We start from the raw sequence: 18251 nt of genomic DNA, 5'->3' as shown, positions 1-18251 counted from the left end.
ACTACTGAAGCCTGCACACCCTAGAGCCTGTGTTCCACAGCAAGAGAAGCCACCACAATGAGAAACCCACGTACTACAACTAAGAGTAGCCCACCCTCACCACAACTAGAAAAAGCCTGAAAGCAACAAAGACTTACCACAATCAAAAATAAATAAATAAACCTTAAAAAAAAGAGTAGTTAAAAATCTATTTTAGAGGAATGTGATCACCCTTTATACTTACAAATACACAACTGACAAAACAGACTTGATGTAAATAACCAGTAAGATCTAATCTACCTATATTCAAGTAGACCAAAATAAAAATCTAAAGTGATAATAATGTAAGATAACCATATCACACATGATTGAATTTCTGAAAATTTTTAAGTTCTAATATCAGTGTTTTGAACTATGGGCCATGTTCTTTACCTTGAATGTTTTACAACTTTTTTTTCATGAGGAACTCTGGAGATCTAAAAATTACTAGTGCTTCACCATTTTTGTATTATTAATTAGATAAGCATATGTGTAAAGGAGCTAGCCTTTTTTAAATTAAACTTTTCATTTTGAGATATTTACAGATTTACATGTAGTTGAAAGAAAGATTCTGTGTATGTGTTACCTAGTATTTCACAATGGAAACATCTAACACTATATTTTGAGAATTCCCTGTGGTCCACTGCTTAGGACTCTATGCTCACAATGCCATGGGCTCAGGTTCAATACCTTGTTAGGCAACTAACAAGCCTCATGGTATGGCCAAAAAAACAACACACAAAAAAAAACAAAACTCTTATTTTTAATTTTCACCCATTCACCTACTTGCTCCAACAGATAAGCAGCTATCTTTAAAACACAGCAACGGATCACACAATATGTCTGAAATCTAGAAATATCAATAACCTCCGATATGCAGACGACAAAATTTGGCAAAAATTGAAGAACTAAAGAGCCTCTTGATGAAAGTGAAAGAGGAGAGTGAACAAGTTGGCTGAAAGCTCAACATTAAGAAAACTAAGATCATGGCATCTGGTTCCATCACTTCATGGCAAATAGATGGGGAAACAGTGGAAAGAGTGGTTGACTTTATTTTTCTGGGATCCAAAATCACTGCAGATGGTGATTGCAGCCATGAAATTATAAGACGCTTACTCCTTGGAAGGAAAGTTATGACCAACCTAGACAGCATAGTAAAAAGCAGAGACATTACTTTGTCAACAAAGGTCCATCTAGTCAAGGCTATGGTTTTTCCAGTGGTTAGGTATGGATGTAAGAGTGGGACTATAAAGAAAGCCGCACATCAAAGAATTGATGGTTTTGAACTGTGGTGTTGGAGAAGACTCTTGAGAGTCCCTTGACTGCAAGGAGATCCAACCAGTCCATCCTGAAGGAGATCAGTCCTGGGTGTTCATTGGTAGGACTGATGTTGAAGCTGAAACTCCAATACTTTGGCCACCTGATGCAAAGAGCTGACTCACTGGAAAAGATCCTGATGCAGGGAAATATTGAGGGTAAGAGGAGAAGGGGAAGACAGAGGATGAGATGGTTGGATGGCATCATCGACTCAATGGACAGGGGTTTGGATGGACTCCAGGAGTTGGTGATGGACAGGGAGGCCTGGCGTGCTGTGGTTCATGGTGTCGCAAAGAGTCGGACACGACTGAGCAACTGAACTGAACTGAATCATGAATATAGTGACCAAAACTGGTCTCTCTATAAACAAATCATTGGTAATTAAATATCTGCTTGTAACAGGAGGGAAAGGTACAGGGCACAATTTTTGAAAGAATGACATAGTCCACGACACCATTCAGGTATGACCTAAATCAAATCCCTTACAAATATACAGTGGAAGTAAGAAATAGATTCAAGGGATTAGATCTGACAGACAGAGTACCTGAAGAGCTATGGACGAAGGTTCATGACATTGTTCAAGAGGCAGTGACCAACAACACCCCTAAAAAAAAAGATATGCAAAAAGGCAAAATGGTTGTCTGAAGAGGCCTTACAAATAGCTGAGAAAAGAAGAGAAGCTAAAGGCAAAGGAGAAAAGGAAAGATATACCCATTTGAATGCAGAATTCTAAAGAACAGCAAGAAATAGCAAGAAAGCCTTCCTGAGTGATCAATGTAAAAAAATAGAGGAAAACAACAGAATGGGAAAGACTAGAGATCTCTTCAAGAAAGTTAGAGATACCAAGGGACCATTTCATGCACAAATGGGCACAATAAAGGACAGAAATGGTATGGACCTAGCAGAAGCAGAAGATATTAAGAAGAGGCGGCAAGAATACACAGAAGAACTATACAAAAAAGATCTTCACAACCCAGATAATCATGATGGTGTGATCACTCACCTAGAGCCAGACATCCTGGAATGTGAAGTCAAGTGGGCCTTAGGAAGCATCACTACGAACAAAGCTAGTGGAGGTGATGGAATTCCAGTTGAGCTATTTCAAATCCTAAAAGATGATGCTGTGAAAGTGCTGCGCTTATTATGCCAGCAAATTTGGAAAACTCAGCAGTGGCCACAGGACTGGAAAAGGTCAGTTTTCATTCCAATCCCAAAGAAAGGCAATGCCAAAGAATGTTCAAAAACCACACAACTGCACTCATCTCACATACTATCAAAGTAATACTCAAAATTTTCCAAGCCAGGTTTCAACAGTACATGAACCATGAACTTCCAGATGCTCAAGCTGGATTTAGAAAAGTCAGAGGAACCAGAGATCAAATTGCCAACATCCACTGGATCATCAAAAAGGCAATAAAATTCCAGAAAAATATCTACTTCTGCTTTATTGACTACTCCAAAGCCTTTGACTATGTGGATCACAACAAACTATAGAAAATTCTGAAAGAGATGGGAATACCAGACCACCTTATCTGACTCATGAGAAATCTGTATGCAGGTCAAGAAGCAACATTTAAAACTGGACATGGAACAACAGACTGGTTCCAAATTGGGAAAGGAGTACGTTAAGGCTGTATATTGTCACCCTGCTTATTTAACTTATATGCAGAGTACATCATGTGAAATGCCAGGCTGGATGAAGCATAAGCTAGAATCAAGATTGCTAAGAGAAATATCAATAATCTCATATACACAGATGACACCACCCTCATGGCAGAAAGCAAAGAACTAAAGAGCCTCTTGATGAAAGTAAAAGAAGAGAATGAAAAAAGTGGCTTAAAACTCAACATTCAAAAAATGAAGATCATGGCATCTGGTCCCATCACTTCATGGCAAATAAATGGGGAAACAATGGAAACAGTGAGAGACTTCATTGTCTTGGGCTCCAAAATCACTGCAGGTGGTTACTGCAGCCATGAAATTAAAAGATGCTTGCTCCTTGGAAGAAAAGCTATGACCAACCTAGACAGAACAGTAAAAAGCAGAGACACTACTTTGCCGACAAAGGTCCATCTAGTCTAAGTTATGGTTTTCCCAGTAGTCATGTATGGATGTGAGAGCTGAACTATAAAGAAAGCTGAGTGCCAAAGAATTGATGCTTGTGAACTGTGGTGTTGGAAAAGACTCTTGAGAGTCCCTTGGACTGCAAGGAGATCAAACCAGTCAATCCTAATGGAAATCAGTCCTGAATATTCATTGGAAGGACTGATGCTGAAGCTGAAGCTCTAATACGTTGTCCACCTGTTGCGAAGAACTGACTCATTTGAAAAGACCCTGATGCTGGGAAAGATTGAAGGTGGGAGTAGAAGGGGACAACAGAGGACGAGATGGTTGAATGGCATCACCAACTCAGTGGACATGAGTTTGAGCAAGCTCTAGGAGTTGGTGATGGACAGTGAAGCCTGGCATGCTGCAGTCTATGAGGTCACAAAGTAGGACATGACTGAGTGACTGAACTGAACTGAAGGACATAACATAAGTCGATTAGAATTAAGTGGGACCAAATAGCAGAAAAGACTAGACCTTGGTCCTCAATCAGCAGTGACATGACACACCCAGAGGTACCGTGACAGTTCCTAGGCAGTGTTAAAAGACCAAGGATTGGGCAGTTCCCCAAATCCTGGAAATCTCCATCCCTTCCCAAAAATAGTTGGAATAACCCTCCCACTCATTAACATATTAAATTACCCAGCCTATAAAATCTAACCACACCACATTTTGCAGCTGCACAAGCCCTCTGCAATGGCCCACACTATGTTTATGGAGTATGCTTCTCTCTGAATCTGAATAAATCTACTTCTTACCTATCACTTTGTCTCTCACTGAATTCTTTCTGTGATGAGACATCAAGAACCTCAGCTTTATTTGGCCCTGAAACCAGGTACCATGGGTTTTGGCTGGGTTTGAGTCCTATCCAGTTGGGTTCAAGTCCCAATCAGAGGTAAATGGTTTCATGATCACTTAAACAAAATGGTTTCATGATCACTTAACAATTGTTTAAAGTAGCATATTATAATCCAAACTGGAAAGGAAGAGTAAACTTATCTCTGTCCACAAATGACAACTTACATGTAGGAAATCTTAAAGAATTCACAACAAAAATTCTTAACACAGTTAATAAACAAATTATAAAGCTGGTGGATACAAAAGTCACACACAAAAATCAGCTGTATTTCTCTATACTAACAACCAACAATCCAAAATGGAAACTGGGAAAACAATTACATTTACAATAGCATCAGAAAGAATTAAATATTTAGGAATAAATTTAACCAAGGAGGTGAAAGACTTCTGGTAAGCTGCAAAACAGCAATCTTTTCACAGCTGGAAAAAGTTAAAAACACAAATATTTTTAAGATGGCAAAACTACTCAAAGTGGTCTACAGATTCTTTTCAACTCCTATCAAAATCACAACATATTTTTGCAGAAACAGAAAAATCAATTCTAAAATTCTTGAGGAATCTCAAGGAATCTTGAATAGCCAAAACAATTGTGAAAAATACAAAATTAAAGAACTCACAATTCCTAATTTCAAAACTAACTACTAAACCAATAGAATTTACCATATAACACAGGGAACTATACTTAATATCATGCAATAACTTATACTGGAACATAATGTGTAAAATATATATGCATAACTGAATCACTTTGATGTATATAACATATATATATATATATATAAACACAATACAATAAATCAACTAAACTTAAACTTAAAAAATCTAACTGCAGCAGCTCTATGCCAATAAAATGGACAACTTGGATGAAATGGACAAATTCTTAGAAAAGTATAACTTTCCAAAACTGAACCAGGAAGAAATAGAAGATCTTAACAGACCCATCACAGGCAAGGAAATCGAAACTGTAATCAAAAATCTTCCAGCAAACAAAAGCCCAGGACCAGACGGCTTCACAGCTGAATTCTACCAAAAATTTAGAGAAGAGCTAACACCTACCTTACTCAAACTCTTCCAGAAAATTGCAGAAGAAGGTAAACTTCCAAACTCATTCTATGAGGCCACCATCACCCTAATTCCAAAACCTGACAAAGATGCCACAAAAAAAGAAAACTACAGGCCAATATCACTGATGAACATAGATGCAAAAATCCTTAACAAAATTCTAGCAAACAGAATCCAACAACATATTAAAAAAATCATACACCACGACCAAGTGGGCTTTATCCCAGGAATGCAAGGATTCTTCAATATCCGCAAATCAATCAATGTAATACACCACATTAACAAATTGAAAGATAAAAACCATATGATTATCTCAATAGATGCAGAGAAAGCCTTTGACAAAATTCAACACTCATTTATGATTAAAACTCTCCAAAAAGCAGGAATAGAAGGAACATACCTCAACATAATAAAAGCCATATATGACAAACCCACAGCAAGCATCACCCTCAATGGTGAAAAATTGAAAGCATTTCCCCTGAAATCAGGAACAAGACAAGGGTGCCCACTCTCACCACTACTGTTCAACATAGTGTTGGAAGTTTTGGCCACAGCAATCAGAGCAGAAAAAGAAGTAAAAGGAATCCAGATAGGAAAAGAAGAAGTGAAACTCTCACTGTTTGCAGATGACATGATCCTCTATATAGAAAACCCTAAAGACTCTACCAGAAAATTATTAGAACTAATCAATGAATATAGTAAAGTTGCAGGATATAAAATTAACACACAGAAATCCCTTGCATTCCTATATACTAACAATGAAAAAACAGAAAGAGAAATTAAGGAAACAATACCATTCACCATTGCAACAAAAAGAATAAAATACTTAGGAGTATATCTACCTAAAGAAACAAAAGACCTATACATAGAAAACTATAAAACACTGATGAAAGAAATCAAAGAGGACACAAACAGATGGAGAAACATACCGTGTTCATGGATTGGAAGAATCAATATTGTCAAAATGGCTATTCTACCCAAAGCAATCTATAGATTCAATGCAATCCCTATCAAGCTACCAACGGTATTTTTCACAGAACTAGACCAAAGAACTTCACAATTTGTATGGAAATACAAAAAACCTCGAATAGCCAAAGTAATCTTGAAAAAGAAGAATGGAACTGGAGGAATCAACCTGCCTGACTTCAGACTCTACTACAAAGCCACAGTCATCAAGACAGTGTGGTACTGGCACAAAGACAGAAATATAGACCAATGGAACAGAATAGAAAGCCCAGAGATAAATCCACGAACCTATGGACACCTTATCTTTGACAAAGGAGGCAAGGATATACAATGGAAAAAAGACAACCTCTTTAACAAGTGGTGCTGGGAAAACTGGTCAACCACTTGCAAAAGAATGAAACTAGAACACTTTCTAACACCATACACAAAAATAAACTCAAAATGGATTAAAGATCTAAATGTAAGACCAGAAACTATAAAACTCCTAGAGGAGAACATAGGCAAAACACTCTCCGACATAAATCACAGCAAGATCCTCTATGACCCACCTCCCAGAATATTGGAAATAAAAGCAAAACTAAACAAATGGGATCTAATGAAACTTAAAAGCTTTTGCACTACAAAGGAAACTATAAGTAAGGTGAAAAGACAGCCGTCAGATTGGGAGAAAATAATAGCAAATGAAGAAACAGACAAAGGATTAATCTCAAAAATATACAAGCAACTCCTGCAGCTCAATTCCAGAAAAATAAATGACCCAATCAAAAAATGGGCCAAAGAACTAAACAGACATTTCTCCAAAGAAGACATACAGATGGCTAACAAACACATGAAAAGATGCTCAACATCACTCATTATTAGAGAAATGCAAATCAAAACCACAATGAGGTACCATTACACACCAGTCAGGATGGCTGCTATCCAAAAGTCTACAAGCAATAAATGCTGGAGAGGCTGTGGAGAAAAGGGAACCCTCTTACACTGTTGGTGGGAATGCAAACTAGTACAGCCACTATGGAAAACAGTGTGGAGATTCCTTAAAAAACTGGAAATAGAACTGCCATATGACCCAGCAATACCACTTCTGGCCATACACACTGAGGAAACCAGATCTGAAAGAGACACGTGCACCCCAATGTTCATCGCAGCACTGTTTATAATAGCCAGGACATGGAAGCAACCTAGATGCCCATCAGCAGATGAATGGATAAGGAAGCTGTGGTACATATACACCATGGAATTTTACTCAGCCGTCAAAAAGAATTCATTTGAACCAGTCCTAATGAGATGGATGAAACTGGAGCCCCTTATACAGAGTGAAGTAAGCCAGAAAGATAAAGAACATTACAGCATACTAACACATATATATGGAATTTAGAAAGATGGTAACGATAACCCTATATGCAAAACAGAAAAAGAGACACAGAAATACAGAACAGACTTTTGAACTCTGTGGGAGAAGGTGAGGGTGGGACGTTTCAAAAGAACAGCATGTATACTATCTATGGTGAAACAGATCACCAGCCCAGGTGGGATGCATGAGACAAGTGCTCCGGCCTGGTGCACTGGGAAGACCCAGAGGAATCGGGTGGAGAGGGAGGTGGGAGGGGGGATCGGGATGGGGAATAAGTGTAAATCTATGGCTGATTCATATCAATGTATGACAAAACCCACTGAAATGTTGTGAAGTAATTAGCCTCCAACTAATAAAAAAATTAAAAAATTCAAAAAAAAAAAAATCTAACTGCAGAGCTAAAATAATCAAAACAGTGTAGTACTGGCAGAAGAACATATAGAACAATGGAGTAGAGAACCTAGAAATAAAGCCTTGCATATATGTGGTCAATTGATTTTCAAGAAGGGTATCAACAATATACAACAGGAAAAGGACAATGTGGAAAAAACTGGACATCCACATGTAAAAAATTGAATTGGACCCTTGCCTGACACCACATATAAAAATTAACTCAAAATTCATCAAAGACCTAAAAAGAGTAGCTAAAACCATCCACTCAACTCTTTATAGAAAATAGAAGGGGAATCTTTAGGATATCGGACTTGGCTATGCTTTCTTGAATATGATACCAAAAGCACAGGCAACAACAACAAAAAAAAATAAACTGGATTTAACCAAAATGAAAACATTTTGTGCATCAAAGGCTATTATCAACAGAATAAAAAGACAACCCACAAAATGGGAGAAAATATTCTAAATTATATATCAGGAATGGTACTGGTAGTCAGGAAACATAAAGAAATCCTACAATTCAACTAGGAAAAAAACCAAACAACCAAATTCAAAACTGATCAAAGGCACAGCAATCAAAAAAGAAAATGAAAGAAAACATATTCAAATTGGAAGGGAAAGATAAAACTGTGGCTATATGCATATGACATACTATACAGAAATTCCTAAGGACTGCACACAAAAACTATTAACTAATAAATGAATTTAGCAAGGTAAAAGAATATAAGATTAATATACAGAATATGTTGCATTTCTTTATACTAACAATGAAATCTCATAAAGAGAAAAGTAAAAAGAATCCCATTTAAAATAGCATCCAAGGAGTTCCCTGGAGGTCCAGTGGTTAGGACTTGGTGCTTTTACTGCTGGGGCCTGGGTTCAATACCTGTTCTAAAAACTAAGTTCTTACAAACCACACAGTGTAGCCAAATAAATAAATAAATATAAAAATAATTTTAATAAATAGTATAATAAAACCCAAAAACATAAAATACCTAGGCATAAACCTAACCAATGAGGTAAAACAGCTATACATTGAGAACTATAAAACAGTGAAAAAGGAAACTGAAGATGATTCAGAAAAATGGAAAGATATCCCAGGCTCTTGGATTGGAAGAATAAACATTGGTAAAATGGTCATACTGTCCAAAGCAATCTATAGACTTAATACAATCCCTATCAAACTACCTATAACATTTTTCAAAGAACTAGAACAAATAATCATAAGATTAATATAGAACCACAAAAGACCCAGAACTGCCAAAGCAATCCTGAGGGAAAAGAACAAAGCTAGAGGCATAACCCTCCCAGACTTCAGACAACAGTATAAAGTTACAGTAATAAAACAGCATGCCGTTGGCACAAAAACAGACATATAGAAGAACAGAACAAAATAGAGAGCCCAACAATAAACTCAAACATCTACAGTTAAATAATCTTCAACAATGAAAGCAAGAATAAACAATGGAGAAAAGCCAGTCTCTCCAACAAGTGGCAATGGGAAAGCTAGACAACCTCATGTAAATCAGTGAATGTTTTAAAGACCTAAACATAGTCATGACACCATAAAACTCCTAAAAGAAAGCATAGGCAAAACATTCTCTGACATAAATCGTATCAACGTTTTCTTAAGTCAGTCTCCCAAAGCAATAAATAAAGATAAGAGTTCCAGTTTGGCTCTTTGTGCAGCTTCAGCAGCAGCTCTGGGAAAGATGGCAGCCTGGGTGGGTTTCCAATCTGTGGCTCCCAGAGGAGCACCAGAGCCTCAGGGAGGGGTGGGCATGGCGGCTGCCCTGGGCCTGGGCAAGGCACTGGGGAGTCTGGTGCAAATAGACCCAACACTGAGTCAAGGGCTGTTCCGCTCCTAGGTGCCCAGAGCAGCCTATCCGAGACCAGGTATGCTACCAGACAGCTAAATGACACCTCAGGGACCCTCCTTGGGACTCCCTGGCTATGGGGGGAACCCTTCAGTCTGACCTGGCCTGGCTCAGGGATGGACCAGTCCCACAAGAGACCTGCACCTCAGCAGATCCAGCAGGTCCAGCAGAAGGCAGTCCAAAATTGGAATCACAATGCAAAAAAACGATGGATGACAAAATTCTATCTCAAAGGATTCGTGAAATGGTACCAGAATCCTATTAAATGGATCTCTTGGCTTTTGAAAGGAAATTGGACCAGACTATCGTGAGCAAACGGCTAGATATCCAGGAAGCCTTGAAACGACCCATCAGCAAAAACAAAAGCTGTGAATTTTCATTTCTAACACTTTCAATCTGGCTAAGTCAGATGCCAAGGATGGGGAAGGGATGGTGGCTTCCTGGGAGCTTCAGGTAGAAGGACGGCTCCTGGAGGATTCAGCCTTGTCCAAATATGATGCCACCAAACAAAAGAGGAAGTTCTCTTCTTTTAAGTCCTTGGTAATCGAACTGGACAAAGACTTGTATGGACCAGACAACCATCTGGTAGAATGGCACAGGACCACCACTACCCAGGAGACGGATGGCTTCCAGGTGAAATAGCCAGGAGATGTGAATGTACAGTGTACTGTCCTGCTGATACTGAATTACCAGCCTCCTCAGTTTAAATTAGACCCTTATCTGGCTTGGCTCCTGGGCATCCACATCCAGACCCGTCCAGTGATCATTCAAGCACTGTGGCAATATATTAAGACATGCAAGCTCCAGGACCAACATGAGCGGGAGTTTGTCATCTCTGACAAGTACCTCCAGCAGATCTTTGATTCTCAAAGTTCTATGAAGTTTTCAGAGGTTCCCCAACAGCTCCATGCCTTGCTTATGACACCTGAGCCCATCATCATTAATCATGTCATCAGTGTTGACCCAAATGATCAGAAAAAGACAACTTGTTATGACACCTTGAAGACCCAGATGAATTCTTTTCTGCTGTCTACTGCTAGCAAGCAGGAGATTGCTACTCTAGACAACAAGATCCATGAGACAACAGAAACTGTTGAAGACCCACCGAGAGTTCTTGCTGAGCTTTGCCAGAGACCCTCAAGGTTTCATCAATGACTGGCTTCAGTCCCAGTGCCAGGACCTCAAGACCATGACTGATGTGGTGGGTAACCCAGAGGAGGAACCCTGAGCAGAGATCTACTTCCAGCCTTGGGCCCAGGAGGCTGTGTGCTGATATTTCTACTAGGAGGTGCAGCAGATATGACAAAAATTTGAGCAAGCCCTGGGAATCCGAAATACATAGGGCTTCACCCACAAAGCCCTGATTTGGCTGCACTAATTTCTTTATTTGGGCCCTGTGCTGTGTGCCTCATACTCTTGCCTGGGGCCTTCCAGGGGATGCTGTCGGTTCTAGGAGAACACCAGAATGAAGAGGTATCACATGACAGCGGTTATCCTCTTCTCCCACCCCATTCCTTCCTGTCCCAAGCTTCCCTTTGCCCCACAAATTTCCCATGTGTCTCTCCCCTCCCCTGGTCTGCATAGGACCTCTAGATAGTATTAGAGAGAGAACCCATAGTTTGGTAATTAGTGCAGTGAAAGGACTGGGCCTAAGGCCAAGTGGTCTTCAAGGAGACCAACTACACTGATCCTGCCCTTCAGAGACCCAGGAGTTAGGAGCTGTAGCCCTTTCTCCACAACTCAGGCCTGGGGACACTCTATAAGCTAGTTGATCTTGGCTCTCCTGGTAACAGAATCCAATTTCCTTCCTTCCCTCCACAGGTTTGGAGCAAATTCTCCCTTCACTTGTTGCCCTCTAGCACTAAAGGAACCCTGGCTCTTGGGCTCCACTGAGCCCCAGGTCAGTCCACAGCCCTCTGGATTGGCCTGCTGTCTCAGTGCTTTTCCACTCCCTCGGAGCGGGGCCCACACCAGTATTGGAGTTTGTTCTCGTAATATTGCTCCCTCCCAGCACACTCCCTGTAGCTGCTATTAAGGATTCCCTCCTGTCTGTCCTAACCAAGGGCATTCAAGTGGGGGAATCTTGCCTTACCCTGTCAGGGCCCTGGGAACCTAACCTGAGAAATGTTTTCTTATCTCTCCTTGCTATTCTTTGGAACTCTGCATTCAAATGGGTATGTCTTTCCTTTTCTCCTTTGCTTTTCACTTCCCTTCTTTTCACAGCTATTTGTAAGGCGTCCTCAGACAGTCATTTTGCTTTTTTGCATTTCTTTTTCTTGGGGATGGTCTTGATTCCTGTCTCTTGTACAATGTCACGAACCTCCATCCGTAGTTCATCACACACTTTGTCTATCAGATCTTATCCCTTAAATTTATTTCTCACTTTCACTGTATAGTCATAAGGGATTTGATTTAGGTAATATCTGAGTGGTCTAGTGGTTTTCTCCACTTTCTTCAATTTAAGTCTGAATTTGGCATTAAGGAGTTCATGATCTGAGCCACAGTCAGCTCCTAGTCTTGTTTTTGCTGACTGTATAGAGCTTCTCCATTTTGGCTGCAAAAAATAGAATCAAATCTGATGTTTGTGTTGACCATCTGGTGATGTCCATGTGGAGAGTCTTCTCTTGTGTTGTTGGAAGAGGGTTTCCTTTGGCCAGTGCATTCTCTTGGCAAAACTCTATTACCCTTTGCCCTGCTTTATTCCGTACTCCAAGGCCAAATTTGCCTGTTAGTCCAGGTGTTTCTTGACTTCCTACTTTTGCATTCCAGTCCCCTATAATGAAAAGGACATCTTTTTTGGGTGTTAGTTCTAAAAGGTCTTGTAGGTCTTCATAGAACCATTCAACTTCAGCTTCTTCAGCGTTACTGGTTGGGGCATAGGCTTGGATCACCATGATATTGAATGGTTTGCCTTGGAAACAAACAGAGATCATTCTGTCGTTTTTGAGATTGCATCCAAGTACTGCATTTCAGACTCTTTTGTTGACCATGATGGCTACTCCATTTCTTCTAAGGGATTCCTGCCCACAGTAGCAGATATAATGGTCATCTGAGTTTAATTCACCCATTCCGGCTGCAACGGACCACACAGAAGCACGGCCGTGAGGAGCTACCCCTCGCCCAAGGTCAGGGTCGGTGACCGAGAGCGCCAGGTTGCCACAGCGCAGGAGCTGCCGAGAGTAGCTACCCCACGTCCGAGGTCAGGGGTGGCAGCCGAGAGGAGCTACCCCAAGCTGAGGTCAGGAGCCGTGGCCGAGAGGAGCTACCCCACATCCAAGGAGTGGTGACTGTGCAGGAGCAGGAGGGCTAAGAGGAGCTACTCCACGTTCAAGGTCAGGAGGGGCAGACTTGAGGAGATACTTCTCGTCCAAGGTAAGGAGCAGTGGCTGCGCCTTGCTGGAGCAGCCGTGAAGAGATACCCCACGTCCAAGGTAAGAGAAACCCAAGTAAGACAGTAGGTGTTGCTAGAGGGCATCAAAGGGCAGACACACTGAAACCATAATCACAGAAAACTAGCCAATCTGATCACACAGACCACAGCCTTGTCTAACTCAAATGAAACTAAGCCATGCCGTGTGGGGCCACCCAAGACGGACGGATCATGCTGGAGAGGTCTGACAGAATGTGGTCCACTGGAGAAGGGGATGGCAAACCACTTCAGTATTCTTGCCTTGGGAACCCCATGAACTGTATGAAAAGGTAAAATGATAGGATACTGAAAGAGGAACTCCCCAGGTCAGTAGGTGCCCAATATGCTACTGAAGATCAGTGGAGAAATAACTCCAGAAAGAATGAAGGGATGGAGCCAAAGCAAAAACAATGCCCATTTGTGGATGTGACTGGTGATAGAAGCAAGGTCCGATGCTGTAAAAAGTAATATTGCATAGGAACCTGGAATGTTAGGTCCATGAATCAAGGCAAATTGGAAGTGGTCAAACAGGAGATGGCAAGAGTGAATGTCGACATTCTAGGAATCAATGAACTAAAATGGACTGAATGGGTGAATTTAACTCAGATGACAAACTCTCAGGTGGCCTATATGAGCTCTGGAGGCAGGCATGATTTACCTCAGACTCCAGAGGCAAACACAGACCACTGCTGCAAAGCATCCCACAACTGGGAGCCAACCACTGCCCATGCCTTCCTGGAAGCATGCATTGGTAACACACCTGCATACCCTCTATCAAGGGGATAATGGCTAGCACATGTTGAGGAAAGAGATGGCAAAAGTGGCAAACATCCAAACCAAAAACTTCCCTCATGCCAAAAAAGCTACACAGGAATGCTCCAGCATATAACAGCACTCCAAGACTACAGTAGATAACTGCTTCTCTTAAACTCACAGAATAAGATAAATAAAAGGAAGATGAAGAAGCAGATGAACCACTCTCAGTTAAAAGACCAAGAAAATTCCCCAGAAGGAACAAACAATGAAACAGATTCTTTTTTAGTCTAATAGGAGGTAATGGGATTTCCTTGGTGATCCAGGGGTTGAGACTCTGCACTCCCAATGCAGAGAGCACCGTTTTAATCCCTGGTCAGGTAACTAAGATCCTGCATGCCACAGGCCCTCCCCTCCAGGAAAAATGGAGGTAATGGAAATACTGAAGGAATTAAGAAAGGTTATCAACAGAAATGCAAATTACTGTAAAAAGGAGCTAGAAAGTATAAGGAGGAACCAAGAAAAATTAGAAAATTCATTTGCTGAGATGAAAACTGAGCTAAAAGCAATGAATAAGTCAATGAATAAAGCAGAAGAAAGAATAAGTGACCTGAAAGACATAATAATAGAAATCACCGAAGCAAAATAACATTCAGAAAGTCAAATGAAAAAAAAAAAAATGAAAGCAGTATAAGAAACCTATAGGATAATATAAACCATCCCAATCTATGCATACTAGGATTTCTAGAAGAAGAAAGAGAAAAGGAGATTGAACATGTATTTGAAGAAATTATGACTGAAAATTCCCCAAACCTAAAGGAAACAGATATCCAGATATAGGAAGCACAGAGGATCCCAAACAAATGAATCCGGAAAACCTACACCAATACATATGGTAATAAAAATGGCAAAAGTTAAAGATAAACAAAGAATTCTAAAGACAGCAAGAGAAAAACATAGGTATTTACAAGAGAATCCCCCTAAGGCTATCAACGGACTTCTCTACAGAAACAATGCAGGCCAGAAGGAAGTGGTAAAATATACTCAAAGTTTTGAAAGGGAAAAACCTGCAACCTAGAATACTCTACCAAACAAGACAGATAATCATTTAGAACAGTAGGGAAATAAAGAATTTCTCAGACTAGCAAAAACTGAAAGTCTACAGAAATACTAAATCTATCTTAAAAGAAACATTTAAAGATCTTCTCTAAATAGAAAAGAAGCAAGAAGATATAAGAAGGAGGAAATAAAAATTTGAAAATAAATCACTTAAATTAGTACATATATCAAAAAGAGAGAATAAAAAACCCATTAGTGAAAGTAACGGTAAACACAAGGAGGAGCAACAGGATAAACATGAAAATGTAAAAAAGGACATCAAAATAATAAAATGTGGGGAAAGAGTAAGAAAATACATTCTTTTTTTCAGAACGTGTTTAACCTTTATGTCTAAAGCAAGCAGATACAGGAAGGAGTTAAGATACTTGAAAAACAAGGTAACCACAAATTAAGAAAACATACAGCAGATTCACAAAAACCAAAAACAAGAGAACACAAGAATTAAGATAAAAGGAAATCATCAAACCACAAAAAGAAAAACAGAAAGAAAAAGGGAACAAAAGAAACAAAGAATCAACTGGAAAACAAGGTTTAATATGGCAATACATATGTATATTAAATCTCAATGGACTAAACACTCCTATCAAAAGACATAGAGTGGTAGACTGGATTAAAAAAACCTACAATATGCTGCCACCTTAGGGCAAAGAACATACACAGATTGAAAGTGAAGGAATGAATAAAGATATTTCATGCAAACAGAAATGACAAGTAAATGGGAGTTGCAATACTCATATCAGACAAAATATAGTTTAAAGCAACTGTTATAAAGAAAAACAAGGAAACCATATAATGATAAAAAGATCAATACAAGAAAAGAGTTTTGTACTCGTCAACATATATACATATAATGCAGGAGTACCCAAATACATAAAACAAATACTAACAAACATAAGGGAGAAACTGATGGGAATAACAATAAGAAACTTTTAACACCCCATACACATCAATAAACAGATACTATAGACAGAAAATATGCAACAGAGATCCTAAATGATACAACAGAACACTTAGACTTAATTGATATTTTCAGGACACTACATTCAAAAAGAAACCCAAGATACATATTCTTTTCAAAATACCTGGGACAAGCTCTAAGACTGGCCACATACTATGGCACAAAACTAACCTCAACAAATTTAAGAATATGGAAATTATTTCAATCACATCTCTGACCACAAAGGAATGAAACTAGAAATCAACCAGAGGAAAAGAAATGGGAAGTTCATAGCAATACAGGTCTTACTCAAAAACACAAGAAAAATCTCAAACAAACAACCTAACCTATCACCTAAAAGAATTAGAAAAAGAAGAACAAACAAAACCTGAAGTCAACAGAAGGAAATAATAAAGATCAGGCAGGACATAAGAAAAAGAGAGATTTAAAAAATAGAAAAGAATCAATAAAACCAAGGACTAGTTCTTTGAAAAAGTAAACAAAATTGACAAGATTCTAGGCTCACCAAGAAGAAAAGAGAGAGAACCCAAATAAAATAAGGAATGAAAAAGGAGAAATCTCAAGTGATACTGCAGAAATACAAAAAGACATAAGAGAATACTATGAATAATTATATGCCAACAAATTGGACAACCAAGGAACTTCCCTGGTGGTCCAGTAGCTAAGACTCTGTGCTCCCAATGCAGGGAGCCCAGGTTCAATCTCTGGTCAGCGAACTACATCCCACAGGCTGCAAGGGTTCACATGCTCCAACGAAGAGTTTACAAGTCAAAACTAAAGATCTCTCATGCCAAAATGAAGATTGAAGATCCTACTACCACAGTTAAGAGCCAGTGCAGATAAATAAATAATTTTTTCTACAAAACAGAAGGGTTATGGCTTCCGTGGTGGCTCAGTGGTAACAAATCCACCCACCAATGGAAGAGGCACAGGTTCAATCCCTGATCCGGGAAGATCCTACATGTGACGGAGCAACTAATCCCACGTGCCACAACAATTGAGCCTGTGCTATAGAGCCCAGGAGCTGCAACTACTGAGCCCACACACTCTAGAGCCTGTACTTGGCAACAAGAGAAGCCACCACTCACCACAACTAGAGGAAAGCCCAAGCAGCAACAATGAACCAGCAGAGCCAAAAATTAATAAACAAGGGTTAAGAAGTCCACATATAATAAAAACTTAGATTAAAAGCAACTGAAAAAAAATTTAATTTGACACCTCAGAAGAAATGGACAACTTTCTAGAAATATACAGCCCACCAAAACTGAATCAGGAAGAAATAGATAATTTGAACAGACTGATAACTAGAAGTGAAACAGAATCTGCTATTTAAAAAAAAAAAAAAATCCCCTACAAACAAAGGTCCTGGACCAGACGGCTTTACAGGCAAATTCTACCAAATAAACAAAAAACTTATATCAATTCTTCTCAAACTCTACTAAAAAGACTGTAGGGGAGGAAATAATACCAAAATAATTCTATGAAGTCACCATCACACTGATTCCAAAACCAAAGACACCACCAAAAAAGAAAATTATAGGCCAATATTTTTTATGAATCTAGATGAAAAAAATTCTCAACAAATATTAGCAAACTGAATCCAACAACACATAAAAAACTCATACAGAGACTTCCCTGGAGGTTCAGTGATTAATACTCTGCCTGTCAATGCAAGGGACACAGGCTTGATCCCTGGTCTGGGAAGATTCCACATGCCATGGAGCAACTAAGCCTATGTGCCACAACTACTGAACCCACATGCCACAACTGCTGAGCCCACATGCCCTAGAGACTGTGCTCTACAACAAGAGAAGCCACCACAATTAGAAGCCAGCACACCACAAGGAAGAGTTTCTCTACTCAGCATAACTAGAGAAAGCTCAAGTACAGCAATAAACATCCAGTGCAGTCAAAAATAAATATAAATAAACAACCTGTTAAAAAAAAAAAAAAGGTCATACACCATGACCATGTGGGATTAATCTGAAGTTCACAAGGATGGTTCAACATACGCAAATCAGTCAATGTAATACACCACATTAACAAAAATCTGGAGTCAAA

General features: G+C 39.4%; 1 protein-coding gene and 1 pseudogene across 10 annotated transcripts in view; one reads left to right on the top strand and one right to left on the bottom strand.

The window, feature by feature from the left end:
- Positions 1-18251, bottom strand: part of ATRX (ATRX chromatin remodeler) — a 281986-nt gene that overhangs the window by 214728 nt on the left and 49007 nt on the right. The window lies entirely within an intron of this gene.
- On the top strand, positions 9787-11293 carry LOC122690148 (annotated as a pseudogene).

This window comes from Cervus elaphus, chromosome X, assembly GCF_910594005.1.
Source record: "Cervus elaphus chromosome X, mCerEla1.1, whole genome shotgun sequence".
Classification (NCBI taxonomy): domain Eukaryota; kingdom Metazoa; phylum Chordata; class Mammalia; order Artiodactyla; family Cervidae; genus Cervus; species Cervus elaphus.
This window is presented reverse-complemented; position numbering and strand designations above follow the sequence as displayed.